This window comes from Myotis davidii, unplaced genomic scaffold (genome assembly GCF_000327345.1).
Source record: "Myotis davidii unplaced genomic scaffold, ASM32734v1 scaffold4152, whole genome shotgun sequence".
NCBI lineage: Eukaryota > Metazoa > Chordata > Mammalia > Chiroptera > Vespertilionidae > Myotis > Myotis davidii.
In genome coordinates, this window is record NW_006283169.1 from 161,542 (window position 1) to 169,967 (window position 8,426).

The 8,426-nt window shown below is 54.6% G+C and overlaps 1 protein-coding gene across 1 annotated transcript in view; it reads left to right on the plus strand.

The window, feature by feature from the left end:
- Positions 1–1,608, plus strand: part of WFDC2 (WAP four-disulfide core domain 2) — a gene marked incomplete at its 5' end in the record, with an annotated part of 5,677 nt that extends 4,069 nt beyond the window's left edge. The window contains one exon of the mRNA XM_006753520.1: positions 1,452–1,608. The remainder of the gene's footprint in view (positions 1–1,451) is intronic.
- Between the last annotated feature and the right edge of the window lie 6,818 nt (positions 1,609–8,426).

Consider the following 8,426-nt stretch of genomic DNA (forward strand, 5'->3'; position numbering starts at 1 on the left):
AGATTTACCATTTCCTTAACACAGCACTTAAATAAGTCAACAGCTGGGGGAGCAGCTGGATCTTGGGAGCCCCTGGGGAGGTAGGAAGCTCTTGGCATGACCAGTGGGAAGCAGGAGAGTTGATACGTTTGCCAAGAAGCTTGGCTTTTTAGGACGGACATGGTAGAGATCAGTGTACTTCCTCAAATGTGTGTCTGTGAGTGCTGGGCCCTTCTGTGGCAGGCGGGGCTGTGTTCTGCCACCTCTAAAAGGAAAGGGTTGCGGAGCCTCTCTGTCCCCGTCTATAACTAAAAATAAAACATTAAGTCCTAAAGTAAACGTGAGGAAGCAGAGCCCTGAGACATGCTCAGCCAGCTGATTGGGTGAGTCAGCCCCGGGCCACCAGCTCTGTGCCAGGTGCTGGGGCACAAGGTAGCTGCTGCCCTTCCTCACAGAGCTTGCAGCCGCTTGGCTGAGGCGGACAGATGGACAGACACTCCCAGTGCTGCCGTGGAGGGAAGGGCGGGGTGCTGTGGAAACAGAGGAGGAAAACCGCACCGGGTAGGATTGGGAAGAGGAGGGAGCAGGCTTCCCTGAGGGGTGGCCCTGAGCCAGTCCTAAAGGACGAGTGAAAGGTGGGCAGCCTGGTGAAGTGCGGGCAGAGGTGGGCAGCCTGGTGAAGTGTGGGCAGGAGGCTGCTTCAGGCAGAGGAAACAGAATGAGCAAGAACCTGGAAGCGCCCTTTGGTTGAAGTCTCACTATTGATCTGCTGCTGCTTCTGACCAGCTCTCAGCCAAGGGATGGGTGGTCACAATAGAACCCGGTATTGCACAGAGAGACTGGAGCCCAGAGAAGGGGGTGGTCGAGCCCAAGGTCCCATGGCTGCTACTTCAAGGCATGACCTTCAGTGCCGGAGAGGGAACCATGGTCTTCCCAGAGCCCAGAGCACTCCAATGATTCCAACCCTCTCTTACCTCCTTGAGTGCCCACAGCATGGCCAGGCTTCTGAGGCAGGAAGACACAGGTTCAAATTTCAGCTCTGACACTTAACTAGCCTTTCATCTCCCTGAGCTGCAATTATTTTACTTATAAAATGGGATAAATATTAGTTTGATGAACCCAAAGAAGGGAAGCAAGATGGAGCTTCCTGGTGGTAGAGGGACTCAGGGAGATCAATGACCCATGGCTCCTCAGGAAGGCCATGGGTGCCTGAGGAATGGTCTGAAGCAGAAGAGGTGAGTGTAGGACCTGCAGAGAAGTACAGGCAGAGCCCCAGGGCCTCGAGAAGGTGAAGTGTGTGTGTGTGTGTGTGTGTGTGTGTGTGTGTGTGTGTGAGACTTGAAGCGGGTGGGGGTGCGGGGGGCGGTATGGTGGCGTGAGGAAAGCTTTGGTCCAGAACTGAAGCTGCAGGTACTCTCGTCTAGTATTGTGGATATTGTTGTTGATGGTTTTATTATGATTCTCTCCTCCAGTTTCAGCCACCACAGCCTGAGGAATGAGGGAGTGGGAGTTTCTACCTGGCCCCGTCTGGCTCCAGCCTGGCTGCCCTCCCTTCTTTCTGGCCTCTGCACTCCCTCCTGTGCTGACCACAGTTTCTTTTTCCAACCAATAAAGTGACCACTTCCAGCACTGGTGGGGCCATGGCCTCCATTCTTATTCTGCCCCCCCACCCCGATTCTGGGTTAAGGTGGGGTGGGGGGGCAACCAAATCATCCAGGCACAAAGTCCAGAGAGGGATCAACTCTGAACAATGAACACATTTACAGGGCTTGTCTGGCCTGGGGTTGGTGGTTATTCTTGAGGATGATGGAAGCGAACACAGGCTCAGAGATGATGGAATGCTTCTAAGGTCGCCGAATTGTTGCTGGGCGTTCTGACGGCAGCGGCAGCGGCAGCGGCGGCAGCGGCAGCAGCACCGACTGTGCTCTCTATGCAGGGCTGGGAGGTTCCCTGGTGAGAGCTCCTGGCTCCACAGACGCCCCAGAGGGGTGATGACAGCCCCGACTTACACGCCAGGTCTCTGCCAAGTTACTAGCGGCCACAGAAAAAGAAGGTGGCAGAGGCAGGGCCCTTTGTTGTTATTGTTGTTTCAAGTCAAATCATTGTTTGGTACAAACAATATTAAAAGGTAAAATGAAAAGCATCTTTCACCCTTGACCTCCTTCCCCCAACCCCAGACAACCAGTTGTTTTCTAAGGATGAGACCAAGATCAGTTTCTGTGTATTCTTTCAGAGATATAGCTCCATCTCTCCATCCAGCCTCTCTTTCTCTGTTTGTTCTCTCCTTTTCTCTTTCCTCCTCTATTCCCTTACTCTCTCCATCCCTCTCTCTTTCCCCCCTATTTTCCCCTCTTCTCTCTACTCTCTTTCCCATTTCCCCCTCTTTTTATCCTTCTCTCCCTCCCTCCATCTCTCTTCCCACCCTTCCCCGTCTCTCTCCCTCTGTCTGCCCCACTTTTCTCTTCTCTCTCTATACCCCCATCCTCTGTCCTGGGCTATCACCTCTTTTCTGTCCCCATTCTCCATGGCCTTCTCTCAATACTCACAGGAGTTAACGGTATCATCTCCTCTACACCCAGTGGTGTCTAGCATCGTCCTCATTGTGCAGGTTAGGAGACTGGGGAGGCCTTGAGAGGCACAAAGGCTTTTCTAGGACACAAAACTGGTAGGAAAAAAGGAGGTCTGAACTCAGAATTCTCCTAAAAGCTGGGAAATTGGTACATTCCCAGGGAGCTGTGCTGGATATCGGTTTATGGGTATGGAGATGACATGGGCAAAGAGGGTGAGCAGTCAGCAGCCCACAGGGGGCTTTGGGTAGCTCTGATTGGAAGAAGGAGCCCAGGTAATGGACCTTGAGGGATGCCCTCACTTCCTTGGTGACAGACCCCAAAAAGAAGTGTCTATGGAGAGACACTTTGAGACTTTGTAAATATCCTATTACTTCTTAAAATTTTACACACTGGTTTTAGCACTCACTGGTGAGTCTTGCCTAAATTAATGATTATTTCATGGTTGTTAAACAATGGTTTTCTAATTCTGTCCTTCTTGAGCTCTTTTTTTGGGGGCGGGGGTGGGTGGGCCTCCATCTCCTCTAGCCTCAGTACCATCAGAGGGATGGTACCGTGTTGTCTATGCTTCTGAGCCTGGGGGCTTGGTGGTGTAGGGGGTAAGTTTCATAGTAGGTTTTGAGATCTCGCCTTTGAGTTTTGATTAAATGTCCCAACTCAGTAGTATAATATCCTACTCTTGAAAGGGGGTTACCCTTAGGTCTTCTGTTAACCCACCCATTCTGAGCAGAGCTTGGGATCCCTCATTCCTTCCATCCTCCCTCCGTCCATTCTTTCTTTGCTCTCTTCCATAATTCAGGGATGATGAGACTCATAGCATTCATGCATAGTTTAAAACCTGAACTCCAAAAATAAATCCCAGGTTCCTCCTTCCCTCCATTATATAATCTCTATGAAATGAATCAATAAGTGCTTGCCACCTCACTCCAGCCATCAAAGTTAACATCATCTGTAACCAAACAAATCAACACCATATACTCTGTGCGTGTCGCTTTTCTTGGCTCCGTGTAGGGGAGACGTGTGTAAGGCGAATGCCTGACTTCAAGAACCTCCAAAGCCTGGCTGGTGTTGCCCAGTTGGTTGGGCGTCGTCCTGTGCACAGAAAGGTTGCTGATTACATTCCTGGTCAGGGCACATGCCTGGGTTGTGGGCTCAAACTTCCATAAGAGGCAGGCAGGAGGCAGCTGATTGATGTTTCCTTCTCACATCAATGTTTTTCTATTTCTCTCTTCCTCTTGCTCTAAAAATCAATAAAATTTTTTTTTTAAAAAAGAACCACCATATGTGAACCGGCAAAGGTAGAGGTAGGCAAGCCCAGAAGATCTCTGTCGTCTATATGGAGAAAGGGGATTTTATGAGATGGAGAGGTAAGCAGGGACTGGGTGGTCATGGCCAAGCTGAATGTTAATGATAGCAACTTGATTAAGAAAGAACATGGGCGCTAGAGTCAGACTTTGATTCAGACACCAACTTCGTTCCTTGCCAGTTGACTATTTCGGGCGAGTAATTTATCTTCCTGAACTTCAACTTCCTCATTTGGGAGATACAGTTTTAATAGAATCTTCCTCTCTGCACTGTTGGAAATATTAAACGAGATACGGTACGTAAAGCACTTAGCTTGGTTCCTGGCATGTCAGAAGTGTGGCTACCACCAGGGCCCTTGTTCCCTTGCTTGGTCACTGGATGGGTCCCTAAATGAACAGAACCGGCCCTAGACCATGAATGAGAGGGACTGGAACTGAGCCCCAGTCTGCTTCATAGCCAAGATTGAGGTCCATAGACCTGGCTCTGGAGGCCCATGTGGGTGTGCTCCCTCCAAGGGCTTCAGTGGGCACACCGGGGCAGGCTGGTGACATGCACAGAGCCTCCTCATCACATGCCCCCGCCCCCCTGTTCAGGTGCCCAATTCCCACCCAATTGAATGCTCCATCCCCCAGTACAGGAGAAGCTTGGGAAAATTAAAGAGTGGGCATTGCAATGCAGAGAATCGGGTCTTTTTCTTGGATTAGTGATACCTCGGTTTCATTCCTATCCTGTGGTTTTAGAGAAGTCTCTGCCTGTCTTTGGTCTTCCATTTTCCGCTCTGGATTTAGATAACTGAACAGATTATCCTCATGTTTTCTCCTTCCCCTCCACGTTGCAATAGTTGGTGTTGCTTAAGGTAAATCAAGGGACTGAAGGACCAAGGCTTTCACTCCTCTCCCCGAGTAGCCTATGGCAGGACTATGTGGTGTAGCCTTAGATGATAAGGGCTTTCATAAAGTTTCATTAATTTTTACATTAAAGATAGTCTTAATATCTTCAGGTTCTCCCCCATTTTCCTTTATTCTTTGCTTTCTTTTGTTCCCTTATTTGACAAGAAATCCTTTCCTTGTTCAATGTAGGTCCTTCCAATACGATGCTGATCACAAGCCCCCAACCCCCTGTTCACCTGCCCACTTCCAGCTGCGCACTTGCTCCTGCCCACTATTCAGGTGCCCACCTCTGGCCGATCGCCTGCCCTCCGCCCCCCTGTTCAGGTGCCCAATTCCGGCTGATCACCTGCCCCAACCTCCTGTTGACCTGCCCACTTCTGGGTGATCATGAGCCCCAACCCCCTGTTCACCTGCCCACTTCCAGCTGCTCACTTGCTCCTGCCCACTATTCAGGTGCCCACCTCTGGCCGATCGCCTGCCCTCCGCCTCCCTGTTCACCTACCCACTTCCAGCTGTGCCCACTTCTGGCTGATCATCTGTGCCCGCCCCTGTTCACGTGCCCACTTCCGGCTGCTCACTTGCCCCTACCCCCTTATTTAGGTGCCCACTTCCAACTGATCACAAGCCCTGCGTCCATTACATGAGCCCAGTTCCGGCTGTGACCACTACCAGCTAATCAGAAGCCCCACCCCCATGTACACATACCAACTTCTGGCTGCTCACTTGCCCCTGCCCCCTGGTTCAGGTGCCCACTTCCACCCGATCATGTGGCCACGCCCCGGTGGCAGCAGGTGGAGCCACCTGCGAGCTGGGCTGAGTTGACGGGGAGGCGGGCCAAGGCCAGAAACCTCTGCTCCCCCTCTCTGAGCCTCAGTTTTGGCATCTAGAATCTGGGCACTAAAACCCAGCTGCTGGCCCCTGTTGACCCAAGTGCTGTAGGAAGGGGAGCCCCATGGGGACTCATTAGGGGAAAGTCCTGGGAGGTAAGGGCGGGGCTTTGGAGTTCCCTGTGTCATCCTACAGCCTGGAGCTCGGCAAGGGGAGGAGTCCCTGAGCCAAGTTAACTGCACTTCCCACCAAGTGACCTGCCCTGGTGTGCCCACTGACCTGTCACTGCCGAGGGGCTCCCACAGGTTGGGGGAGAGGGAGACAGGGCCGAGGCACAGACACAGGGGTGGATCTCCCTGTGAGCCCTGTGGTCCCCAGAACCAGGTCACACCCAAAAGGAGGGACAAGGGGGTGTAAATTTCCTGAGGCTGCTGCTCGGATGACTACAGACTGGCCTAAACCAACAGGAACCAGTGCTCTCCCCACCTGGGTGCCAGAATCTGAAATCAGGCGTCTAGGGCTGTGCTCCCTCGGAGGGCTCCAGGCAGGGTCCTTCCTGCCTGGTCAGCTTCTGGGGGCTCCTGATGCTCCTGCCCCATCCCTTCAATCTCCCCTCGCCTTCATGTGGCCTCTCCTCCATCCTCATGTGACTCCTCCTCCATCTTCAGGTGCCTCCTACTCCGACCTAACATAACACCACCCTGTGTTCACCTGCGCACTTCCAGCTGCTCACGTGGGCCCGCCACCCTGGTCTCCTGCCCCTTGTACAGGTGAAGCTACTGCGGCCCAGAGAGGGCGAGTGACTTCTCCTTGGAGAGTGCACAGCAGTAAAAGGACAGAGCTGAAAATAGAACCCTCTGCGGCCCAGGGCCTCTGTCTCCTTGACCTGTGACCTCTGGGTAAGCAGCCCTTCACCCTGCGGCCATTTGCTCTGATGGGCTCCACCCCCAGCCGACAGGGGTCCTGTCATGGCACCTGGGTGGCTGCTCTCTTTGTCCCAAGGTCCCTCCCAGCTGGAAACCTTGGCCGAGTCCCGCTGCATTGGGGCGAGGGCCTTGCGTGGAGAACATCCCGCCTCCCCTCGCCGTCTGTGGCTTAGATTACAAAGTACCATTATCTTTCCCCCGCTGGCTTACGCAGCCTGCCTCTCCCGGCAGATTTTGTTTTGCCTCGACATGAAATTGATTCGGGGTCTGCAAACTAGCAGACTTCCTGCATTCGCTCTGTGAGACGTGGCTCTGCCCGGCGCCTCCTGGTCCAAGTCCCCGATGCCTCCCCACTTCCGTGGCAGCATCTCTCATCCCCTGGGCGCCCCCTGCACCTCCAGGGACTTGCTGAGCCCCAGCCCCAGCCGGTCACCAGTTCCCAGGTCCTGCCTGCAGCCCCAGGGTCCTCAAATCAGTCTGGGAAGGGCCGGGGGGGGGGTTGACCCCCTTAGGCAGAGGGGTGCAGACACCAGGTGGGCACTCTGCCCCCACACCCCGCCTCCCCTCTCCCCGGAGGAAATGCCCAGAGCCCCGAGTCTGTGCTGACGTCCAGCTCCTGGAGGGCTCCGCTTGCGCAGTGCGGCCACCAGAGAAGACCCGTCTGCACGGTGGTAGGCAGAACAGGCCTCACAGGGCAGCTGGATACCCACCTGGCACCATCCTTCAGCCTTCCCCCTCCCCCTTCTGAAGGAGAACCAGATGTGGTTCTGCCCAGCCCTGCTGCCTGCCTTGGGAGGCGGCAGGGGCTGCTGCCCTCTGCTGGCCAATTCCTGTTACTGCAAGAAAGTAAGAGTCACCCTGCCACGCAGCCCTTGCCCACTGGGAGGCAGCAAGGGCCCCATTTCACGGGTCAGAACCAGGCCTGGGCGCTTCCCTTCGCTGGGATGGAGCAGAGCTGGATTGGGAATCAGGGTGGTCTCTGCAGCTGATGTGTGTGGTGCCCATTTTCACAAACCCAGGAGGCGCCAGGGCCCTCTGTGCATTTGTAACTGTGGCTGTATTACCAGAGACCCCTTCAGGGCACAAGCTGGGTCGTGGTGGCCAGGACTGGTACGCAACCTCTAGGATGGGAGCCCTCTGCTCTTCCCCCCACATGCTGCAGGGACATCCTGCCAGGCGCTCCACTCAGAAATAAGAGGGCACCTTGCCTCCAGTGGGCAACAGACTCAGGCCTGTGGGCATGGAGACTGCCTCTGAGCCGGCTCCAAACGGGATGAGGCAGCAGGTGCTGGAGCCCAGGCTCAAGTGGAGGCGGCAGGAAGGGAGTGGGCTTTGCTCCGTGCCCAGGCCTGTGCCAGGTGCTCACAATCCAGATCCTCTCCAATCCTTTCCTTCCCCTCCTTCTGGCTTTACTGAGCACCTGTCTGTGCCAGGCGCTGGGGTCCAAAGGCAAAGCTAGCATCCCCAGAACCTCACTGCCCCATGAGAGCATCAAGAAAAAGCCTGTGACCGTGGTAGGTGCAGGATGCAGGGGGAGCCCCAAGGGACTCAGGGAAGGTTCTCCAGTGGAGTTAAAGCAGCCGGCTGGGACCTGAAGGCTGAGGAAGGGCATTCCAGAGGGCGGGAACTGCATGGGTGAAGGCAGGGAGCCCGCCTGGTCTGGGAACTGTGGGAGGGCGATGGAGCCCAGGTCCAGGAAATCTGCTGGGTGAGGTTGGGGTCCCAGAACCCACTCCCTGGACCCTCTGCCTTCTTGACCTCCTTTACTCCTGGCTAGGAAGAGGCCCCAGCCCAGCTGCACAAATGAATGCTTTGACATTGGAGAGAGGGAGTAAGGAAGGAGGGGCCAGCTGGTGTGTGTTTTGGGATTGCTTCTCAGAAATCTCCTCAATCATCGCCTCCTCCTCCTCCTCCTCCTCCACACCATGACA